An 11,390-nucleotide genomic window follows, 5' to 3' on the forward strand; every position below is an offset into this window, starting at 1 on the left:
CAATCTCAGAACATAATGGATACTAGGGATCAAACCCTAACAAAACTAACTCGATTACATGATAAATCTCATCCAACCCATCACCGTCCAGCAAGCCTACGACGCAATTACTCACGTATGGCGGTGAGCATCATGAAATTAGTGATGGAGGATGGTTGATGATGACGACGGCGACGAATCCCCCTCTCCGGAGCCCCGAACAGACTCCATATCAGCCCTCCCGAGAGAGATTAGGGCTTGGCGGCGGCTCCGTATCGTAAAACGCGATTATTTCTTCTCTCTGATTTTTTTCTCCCCGAAAGCCAATATATGGAGTTGGAGTTGGCGTCGGAGGGCGACCAGTGGGCCCACGAGGTAGGGGGCGCGCCCAGGGGGGCGCCCCCCACCCTCATGGACAGGGTGTGGGCCCCCTGGTCTTCATCTTTTGCGAGGATTTTTTATTGTTTTTTCTAAGGTGTTCCGTGGAGTTTCAGGTCATTCCGAGAACTTTTATTTTCTGCACATAAAACAACACCATGGCAATTCTGCTGAAAACAGCGTCAGTCCGGGTTAGTTCCATTCAAATCATACAAGTTAGAGTCCAAAACAAGGGAAAAAGTGTTTGGAAAAGTAGATACGATGGAGACGTATCAACTCCCCCAAGCTTAAACCCTTGCTTGTCCTCAAGCAATTCAGTTGACAAACTGAAAGAGAAAAAGAAAAACTTTTACAAACTCTGTTTGCTCTTGTTGTTGTAAACATGAAAAGCCAGCATTCAAGTTCAGCAGATATTATGAACTAACCATACTCACAATAACACGTAGGTCTCATAATTACTCATATCAATAACATAATCAGCTAGCGAGCCATAATAATAAAACTCGGATGACAACACTTTCTCAAAATAATCATAACATGATATAACAAAAGGGTATCTTGCTAGCCCTTTCCGAGACCGCAAAACATAAATGCAGAGCACCTTTAAAGATCAAGGACTGACTAAACATTGTAATTCATGGTAAAAGAGATCCAGTCAAGTCATACCCAATATAAACCAACAATAATGAATGCAAACGACAACATGCTCTCCAGCGGGTGCTTTTAATAAGAAGGGTGATGACTCAACATAAAAGTAAATAGATAGGCCCTTCGCAGAGGGAAGCAGGGATTTGTAGAGGTGCCAGAGCTCGGTTTTGAAATAGAGATAAATTATATTTTGAGCGGCATACTTTCATTGTCAACATAACAACTAAAAGACGATGATATCTTCCGTGCTAAACAGATTACAGGTGGTTCCCAAACAGAATGGTAAAGTTTATACCTCCCCTCCTCCACAAGCATCAATCCATGGCTTGCTCGAAACAATGAGTGCCTCCAACATTCAACGGGTCCAAGGGAGAGTTTTGTTTGCAGTTATTTTGATTTAGTTTGCATAAAGCATGGGACTGGGCATCCCGGATACCAGCCATTTTCTCGTAAATGAGGAGCGGAGTCCACTCCTCTTGAGAATAACCCGCCTAACACGGAAGATTAGGGAAGCTCTAGTTGACATATGAGCTATTCGAGCATGCAAAACAGAATGTTTATTTGAAGGTTTAGAGTTTGGCACATACAAATTTACTTGGAACGACAGGTAAATTCCGCATATAGGTAGGTATAGTGGACTCATATGGAATAACTTTGGGGTTTAAGAAGTTTGGATGCACAAGCAGTATTCCCGCTTAGTACATGTGAAGGCTAGCAAAAGACTGGGAAGCGACCAACTGAGAGAGCGACAACAGTCGTAAACATGCATTAGAATTAATTTACACCGAATACAAGCATGAGTAGGATATAATCTACCATGAACATAAATATCATGAAGGCTATGTTGATTTGATTCAACTACATGTGTGAACATGTGCCAAGTCGAGTCACTCAATTCATTTAAAGGAGGATACCATCCCATCATACCACATCACAATCATTCTAATAGCATGTTGGCACGCAAGGTACACCATTATAACTCATAGCTAATCAAGCATTTTTTCTTGGTTTTTTCTTAAGGTTTATCAAACACATAAGAAGAAAGCAGGAAAAATAAAATAAACTAGCATGGATATTACAGTGAAAGAGTATGAGCACCAACATCTAGCAATGAGTGTGTGTGAACATGAATGTAATGTTGGTGGGAAATACGTACTCCCCCAAGCTTAGGCTTTTGTCCTAAGTTGGTCTATTGCCAGGGATAGCCTGGCGGATACCCGTAGGTGAAGCTGGGGTCATACTGCGACGAAGAAGGCTCCGGCTGCCACTGGCTGGCAACCTCCTCTGGATCCCAAGAATAAACAGATAGTCGTGGAGGTTCATCTTGTGGCTCCGGTTCTGGGGCTGGTGCAGGATTCCGATGGGCTTGAATAGACGACCACGGAACGATGTGAGGACCTGCAGATAAGTTAAACAAAGAAGGGGCAGGCAAAGTAATAGTCTCAGGGTGATGTTTATCAAAGTATAATTTGTATTTGAGCTCCCCGTCGCGACTCTTAACAAGAAAGTCATGTGCTATCATACTCTTATAATCTAAATAAACACGGGGCAGCGCTGTTTCTTCTTCCTCCTCATGCATAATAGGTATTTCAAAATGTTCAGCTAGGTGTGAAGCATAAATGCCTCCAAAGATGGGGCCCTTAGTACGGTTCAGACTTAACCGTCTAGCAACAAGTCCACCCATACTAACAGAGTTATTGTGGTATAAACCATGGAACAAAATAATAATATCATGAATACTAGGGTTCCCACAGTTCCCGCGTCCAATCAAGCAACGACTAGCAAATAAGGCAAAGTAGCATAAAACAGGAAAATGTATGCTAGTGAGCCTTGCATCAGAAACCTTCCTGGTTTCTCCCACAGTGATAGTGCTAATAAAAGCTTCTACTTCGTTACAGTGGGGTTCATCTAAGGTGCCCTCAAAGGTTATTCTACAAACCTCGCAGAATTCAGCTAATGTCATCTCTTTAACAACATCATATAAATGAAACTCTACTGTTGGAGGTGATTTCTTAGGGAAAAAGTAGAAGTTTTGCACAAAAGTATTTGTGAGTAAGAGATACCTGATGACGTTGGTCGCGGAGGAAGTCGGTGAGGCCAGCATTCTCAATCAATAAATAGAAATCCTCATAAATCTTGGCTCTCCTCAAGAAGTCATCGGAAGGCCATTCACACGTCCGGACCTCCGCGGTGCGGGGCAAATTAAATTTGGGCTTCTGCTCTTCTTCCTTTTGTTTTTCCTTAGAGCTTCGGCTCGACGAGCCCCTCAAAAATTTCTTCATTATTTCTGAAACAATCTGAAATTTTTAGTAACTTCAAATGAAAGTGAACCAACTTCAATAAAATTGATAGCAACAATTCCCATAAGTGCCTAGAGCCTATATCAAGCATTAGAACTACTTGGAACCATATAAATTTGACATTCAAGCTCAAGAACATGGTCACCTATGCAGCACAAATTTGAAATGAATAAAGCACTAGAACAAAAACTAATTGGACCAATGGAGGAGTCACATACCAAGGAACAATCTCCCCAAGCAGTTTTGCGAGAGGTGCTTTGAGCAAGGAGATCGAAAATCACAGCAATGGGGGCTGGAACTCGTGCTTGAGTTGGTTTTCGTGTTTGTGTGAGGCAGAGGAAGAAGATGGGTGCAGGAATAAGTGGAGGAGGGCCACCGTGGGCCCATGAGGCAGGGGGCGCGCCCTCCACCCTCATGGCCAGGTGGCAGCTCCCCTCGCGGTAATATTTGCATAGTAAATTCTCAAATATTCTCGATAAAATCATATTAAATTGGCATGGCATTTCGAGGACTTTTATTTTCGGGATATTTTTATATTGCACGGATAAGACAGGAGACAGACATAAAAATACTATTTTACTTTATTTTTACTAAATAACAGAAAATATAAGGAGGGTACAGAAGGTTGTGCTTCTAGTTTCATCCATCTCATGATCATCAAAATGAACCCACTAACAAGGTTGATCAAGTCTTGTTAACAAACTCATTCCGAATAATCACGGAACCGGAGAAATTTCGTATGACACTAAGTTACCTCAACGGGGATATGAAAATCCCCAACAATAAGAATATCATACTTTTTCTTGACAGTAGGGAGAGGAAATTCAAAAGCTCCAAATATAATCGATGGAATTTTTTCAATAGAGTTGATACTACAAACTTGAGGTTGTTTCCTCGGAAAATGTACCGTGTGCTCATTGCCATTAACATGAAAAGTGACATTGCCTTTGGTGCAATCAATAACAGCCCCTGCAGTATTAAGGAAAGGTCTTCCAAGAATAATAGACATACTATCATCCTCGGGAATATCAAGAATAACAAAGTCCGTTAAAATAGTAACGTTTGCAACCACAACAGACACATCCTCACAAATACCGACAGGTATAGCAGTTGATTTATCAGCCGTTTGTAAAGATATTTCAGTAGGTGTCAACTTATTCAAATCAAGTCTACGATATAAATAGAGAGGCATAACACTAACACCGGCTCCAAGATCACATAAAGCAGTTTTAACATAATTTCTCTTAATGGAGAATGGTATAGTAGGTACTCCTGGGTCTCCAAGTTTCTTTGGTATTCCACCCTTAAAAGTATAATTAGCAAGCATGGTGGAAATTTCAGCTTCAGGTATCTTTCTTTTATTAGTAATGATATCCTTCATATACTTAGCATAAGGATTTGTTTTGAGCACATCAGTTAATCGCATACGCAAAAAGATGGGTCTAATCATTTCAACAAAGCGCTCAAAATCCTCATCATCCTTTTTCTTGGATGGTTTCGGAGGAAAAGGCATGGGTTTTTGAACCCATGGTTCCCTTTCTTTACCATGTTTCCCAGCAACGAAGTCTCTTTTATCATTATGTTCATTCTTTGATTGTGGGTTATCAAGATCAACAACTGGTTCAACTTCTACATCATTATCATTACTAGGTTGAGCATCAACATGAACATTATCATTAGCATTATCACTAGGTTCATGTTCATCACCTGATTGTGTTTCAGCATCAGAAATAGAGATATCATTTGGATTCTCAGGTGGTTCAGCAATAGGTTCACTAGAAGTTTGCAAGGTTCTATAATTTTTCTTTTTCTTCCTCTTAGAAGAATTAGGTACATCAATATTGTTTCTCTGAGAATCTTGCTCGATTCTCTTAGGGTGGCCTTCAGGATACAAAGGTTCCTGAGTCATTCTACCAGTTCTAGTAGCCACTCTAACAGCATAATCATTTTTCTTACTATTCATTTCATCAAGCACTTCTTTCTGAGCTTTAAGTACTTGTTCTACTTGAGTGGTAACCATAGAAGCATGTTTACTAACAAGTTTAAGTTCACCTCTAATATCAGCCATATAATCACCCAAGCGTTTAATCATAAAGGTATTCTGTTTTAATTGTCTACCAAAATAAGCATTAAAGTCATCTTGCTTAAAGATAAAGTCATCAAACTCATCCAAGCACTGACTAGCAATTTTAGTAGGAGGGACTTCAGCTTTATCATATCTATAGAGAGAATTTACCTTTACTACCTGTGTCGGGATATCGGGAGGTTCTTCAGTAAATAAGTAATTGAGATCATATACTTCTTCAACAGGCGGTAAATTAAGACCATGTATTTCTTCAATAGGAGGTAAATTCTTAACATCTTCAGCTTTAATACCTTTTTCTTTCATAGATTTCTTTGCCTCTTGCATATCTTCGGGACTGAGAAATAGAACACCTCTCTTCTTCGGAGTTGGTTTAGGAATAGGCTCAGTAATTGGCTCTGGATCTGGCTCAAGAGGTGCCCAATTATTTTCATTTGCCAACATATTATTCAATAGAATTTCAGCTTCATCTATTGTTCTTTCCCTGAAAAGAGAACCAGCACAACTATCCAGGTAATCTCTGGAAGCATCAGTTAGTCCATTATCAAAGATATCAAATATTTCAGGTTTCTTAAGAGGATGATCAGGCAAAGCATTAAGTAACTTGAGAAGCCACCCCCAAGCTTGTGGGAGACTCTCTTCTTCAATTTGCACAAAGTTGTATATTTTCCTCAGAGCAGCTTGTTTCTTATGAGCGGGGAAATATTTAGCAGAGAAGTAATAAATCATATCCTGGGGACTTTGCACACAACCAGGATCAAGATAATTAAACCATATCTTAGCATCACTCTTTAATGAGAATGGAAATATTTTGAGTAAATAAAGGTAGCGCGATCTCTCATTATTAGTAAACAGGGCAGCTATATCATTTAACTTAGTAAGATGTGCCACAACAGTTTCAGATTCATAGCCATAAAAAGGATCAGATTCAACCAAACTAATTATATCTGGATCAATAGAAAAATCATAATAATCCTTATCAGGAACACAGATAGGTGAAGTAGCAAAAGCAGGGTCGGGTCTCATCCTATCTCTAAAGGATTCCTTACTCCATTTAACTAGCAACCTCTTAAGTTCATATCTATCCTGGCAAGCAAAAATAGCTGCAGAAGATTCCGCATCAAAAAGATAACCCTCAGGAATAGAAGGCATATTCTCATCATCACTAACATCATCGTACTCAGGTTCAATAATTTCTCTTTCTCTAGACCTAGCAATTTGCTCATCAAGAAATTCGCCAAGTGGCACAGTAGTATCAAGCTTAGAAGTAGTTTCATCATAAGTATCATGCATAGCAGAAGTGGCATCTTCAATAACATGCGACATATCAGAATGAATAGTAGTAGCAGGTTTGGGTGTCGCAAGCTTACTTATAACAGAAGGAGAATCTAGTGCAAGGCTAGATGGCAGTTCCTTACCTCCCCTCGTAGTTGAGGGCAAAATAGTAGTTCGATCATCTTTCAAGTTCTTCATAGTGTCCAGCAGATATAAATCCCAAGTGACTCAAAGAATAGAGCTATGCTCCCCGGCAACGACGCCAGAAAAAGGTCTTGATAACCCACAAGTATAGGGGATCGCAACAGTTTTCGAGGGTAGAGTATTCAACCCAAATTTATTGATTCGACACAAGGGGAGCCAAAGAATATTCTCAAGTATTAGCAGCTAAGTTGACAATTCAACCGCACCTGGAAACTTAGTATCAGCAGCAAAGTGTTTAGTAGCAAAGTAGTATGATAGTGGTGGTAACGGTAACAAAAGTAAAGACAACAAAAGTAATGTTTTTGGAATTTTGTAATGATTGTAACAGTATCAACGGAAAAGTAAATAAGCGAGAACCAGTATATGGAAAACTCGTAGGCACCAGATTAGCAATGGATAATTATGTTGGATGCGGTTTGTCATGTAACAGTCATAACATAGGATGACACAGAACTAGCTCCAGTTCATCAATGTAATGTAGGCATGTATTCCGTATATAGTCATACGTGCTTATGGAAAAGAAATTGCATGACATCTTTTGTCCTACCCTCCCGTGGCAGTGGGGTCCTATTGGAAACTAAGGGATAATAAGGCCTCCTTTTAAAAGAGAACCGGAACAAAGCATTAGCACATAGTGAATACATGAACTCCTAAAACTACGGTCATCACCGGGAGTGGTCCCGATTATTGTCACTTCGGGGTTGCCGGATCATAACACATAGTAGGTGACTATAGACTTGCAAGATAGGATCAAGAACACACATATATTCATGAGAACATAATAGGTTCAGATCTGAAATCATGGCACTCGGGCCCTAGTGACAAGCATTATGCATAGAAGTCATAGCAACATCAATCTCAGAACATAATGGATACTAGGGATCAAACCCTAACAAAACTAACTCGATTACATGATAAATCTCCTCCAACCCATCACCGTCCAGCAAGCCTACGATGCAATTACGCACGCACGACGGTGAGCATCATGAAATTGGTGATGGAGGATGGTTGATGATGACGACGGCGACGAATCCCCCTCTTCGGAGCCCCGAACGGACTCCAGACCAGCCCTCCCGAGAGAGATTAGGGCTTGGCGACGGCTCTGTATCGTAAAACACGATGATTTCTTCTCTCTGATTTTTTTCTCCCCGAAAGCCAATATATGGAGTTGGAGTTGGCGTCGGAGGGCCACTAGGGGGCCCAAGGTAGGGGGGCGCGCCCAGGGGGGCGCCCCCCACCCTCGTGGACATGGTGTGGGCCCCCTGGTCTTCATCTTTTGCGAGGATTTTTTGTTGTTTTTTCTAAGGTGTTCCGTGGAGTTTCAGGTCATTCCGAGAACTTTTATTTTCTGCACATAAAACAACACCATGGCAATTATGCTGAAAACAGCGTCAGTTCGGGTTAGTTCCATTAAAATCATACAAGTTAGAGTTCAAAACAAGGGCAAAAGTGTTTGGAAAAGTAGATACGACAGAGACATATCAAGTGATGAACATAAGAACAAAAACAGGCAATTCACTCAAACAAAACCCAATCACACATCCACTGGAATAGCATAGTTGAGATCCAAAATAATACAAGGACAATCGAAGGAAACAAGCACAAAGGTAATGTTCTTCCCACTCCTAAGGAGGTGAGGTCTTGATGTTAGTCGTCTCCAAAAGGAGGTCTTGATATCCACTTCGGATCCTCTCCTAAGAGGCCTTGATCTCCAAGACGAGTTGTAGAAGGAGCAAAGCTCTATCAATGTCTCACATATACTTTGATAACCCTAAAAATGTCTTAGACTCGAAATATATAGTCAAAGGGAGGTACGGGACAATGTGGAAGGTAAGATAGGGCGTCCACGGCCGAAGCCTGGGAGGCTCGTGCGCATGGAGGTCCCATGGGCACGGTACAGGCCCGTGCGCACGGGGTGCTACAATTGCGAGGGAACGTCCGCATGGGGTCTTGAGGCCGTGCATCTCGGTTACAGAAGCCTCCTTGGAGGCCCATCCACACGGGGTCTTGGAGGCCCTGTAGCGACTCGACCTTAAACGGTCAAGCATCTGTGTATCCGTGCCATCCGTGGATCAGTATGCTGGCACATACAATACAACAATGTATATATCAAAGTGCAATAACATGTATAAGTAACATAAAACTGATATATACCTCATATGACTCAGCGGAAACAGTCAAACGGGTGTAGACCATAACCCTTTATCCTAACACTTATTCATTGAAGAAATATCTGCAACACGAGACGTTGCAGTCGTGTAGGTCAATACATTGAATGTGAAGGCAAGATCACAATATGAGAAAACATATGATAAAATTCTATATGCAATATGGCTTTGTGGCTTTATGTCTGACGTTTTTGCGAAAAAGCTCATTGTATTTATCCTACAACAAAGGAATGTCCAGGAATCTCTTCTACAAAGCAGACATATATACATGACAGGGTTCCGCCAACTGATGTCTCATAGCCCATAAAATCATATGATGCCCACAATTATGTTTTTGATTCGGTGTTGACAGCTACAGGATAGATCCAAGTACGAAGGATCAAATTGTCCATAATGGGGGACATGGCTAATCGATTAGGTTTTAACCCTATGTAGAGGTTTGTACACTTTACCCGTAAGATTCGATCCCTACATTTCGTCCTCGCACTTCATATTGTTTGAGAACAGGACGATCGAAACATGGTCTTCCGAAGTGTTCTTATCACCACAATCTGGTGCCCATAATCATACAATAGTTCTACATCTGCTGGTACCATCCCAGCCAGAGTCACCACTAGCATGAACCAAGCTAGAGCATGTAGTGACCTACGGTTGCACAGGTAAGCTTCTGGGCATGAAGTATTCTTCCATCTCTTTGAGTCTGGGTGAAGCTTTCCGCAAGATGTCATGGCGCTTCTCCATGCATCTCGACCATCCACTTGTTTCTCTAGGGTGCACATCAACTGCATCCTTCGCCCAGTAGTATGTATTCAATTATTGTCATTGAGTCTTCAAGTCTTGAGGTCCTAAAGATGCAGTCCTTGCTGATGCAATCATGAGGTTGTCGTCATTGACGTAGAGTCCTCCATTCTCACACTACTCCCCAACACTCATACCAACCCCATCTAATATATCGTAGCATTTAAAACTAAACAACGTCCCGGGCTTGGTAGCAGGGTAATGGGTTCCTACCTCATGCGTACTACTCACTCAACTACAAGGATTCAATTCACTACTGGAGGGACCGATAAAAAGGTGGCACTACGTTCATGTAAAATCATAGGTATAAAACAACCTGGTCAAAGTGAACTTGCCTGGTAAGTTGATGAAGATAATAACTCTCTAGAAAATACCTTGATACTATCCGTCATTCTGATGTAAATCCATTATGTCAAACATAGCATTATTATAAAACAAACATACTAGAAAGCAGTTCTAACACTCACAATAAAAATCAACAAATAAAAGCAATGAATAAATTCATAAGAAAAACATATAGAAATCAAAAGAAAATTTCAAGGAAAACTACTGGGAAACTATAGAGTTTTTACTACAACCAACACAAAAATAGTTTTTCACCTAATTAGCTTAGCAGCAAATAAAATACCAAACTAATAAATTAATAGAACAGAAATTGATTTTTAGTTAAAATAACGGAAAGAATTTTTCATAAACTTTTAGTAGGAAAAAGAACCAAATAAAAAGCTTTTTAAAACTCTAGCTATGACCTATAAAAGTTTTCATACAAAACTAAACAAAATATTTTTTATCTATAACTTAGAGACAAAACTATATTTGTCAGAAGTCACAAAAATAAATAATTAAAAACAAACTAAAGTACTAGTTTAATGGTTAAACAAAACTAAGTCAAAACAGTATTGTTTTGCATAAAACCCTAAGTTCAATTGTTAAAAAATTTACCACATCAAACCTACTGCTAGAAAAACCCATAGGTGACCAGGAGCAAAAAGAATCGCTAAAAAATCCATTCTAGAACACAAATTAGAGTCGAAAGACTATTTGAAGCCTATTTGAAATAATTCAAATTTAAACAACTCAAATTAAAATTTCAAGTCACTAATAGAAACTTCAAGAAATTGGTGACATGGTGCAATTGGAATCACTCAAAAACATTAAGCAGGCTAAAAGTTACAAGCAATCTAAGATTGAAACTTTTTCTGTTTTTAAAACAGGAATGAAAATAAGAAGAAGAAAATCAGGCACTAGCTACATGGCCTACTGCTATTGGGCTAGGAGGTGGGCATTCGGTAAATAAACTTTACCCGATTGAAACTTAGCAAAACTACATACACGTGTTTAACTAACAGAGAACCAGTGAACCGATTAGATCTAAATCGAAAAAACCTTAAACTAAAAGCGATCTAATAACAAAAAAACTAACTGTTTTGCCGATCTAATCTACACCATTAAACGGAAATCAAATGGAGGGGAGGTCGTCAGATCTTACAGCAGTGGTGGGTGTCAACATCGTGGGAGAAGAAGGCTACAGCGGCTCGGGCATTGTGATGGCGCATG

The sequence above is a fragment of the Triticum dicoccoides genome, chromosome 4B, assembly GCF_002162155.2.
Source record: "Triticum dicoccoides isolate Atlit2015 ecotype Zavitan chromosome 4B, WEW_v2.0, whole genome shotgun sequence".
In the NCBI taxonomy this organism is placed as follows: Eukaryota; Viridiplantae; Streptophyta; class Magnoliopsida; order Poales; family Poaceae; genus Triticum; species Triticum dicoccoides.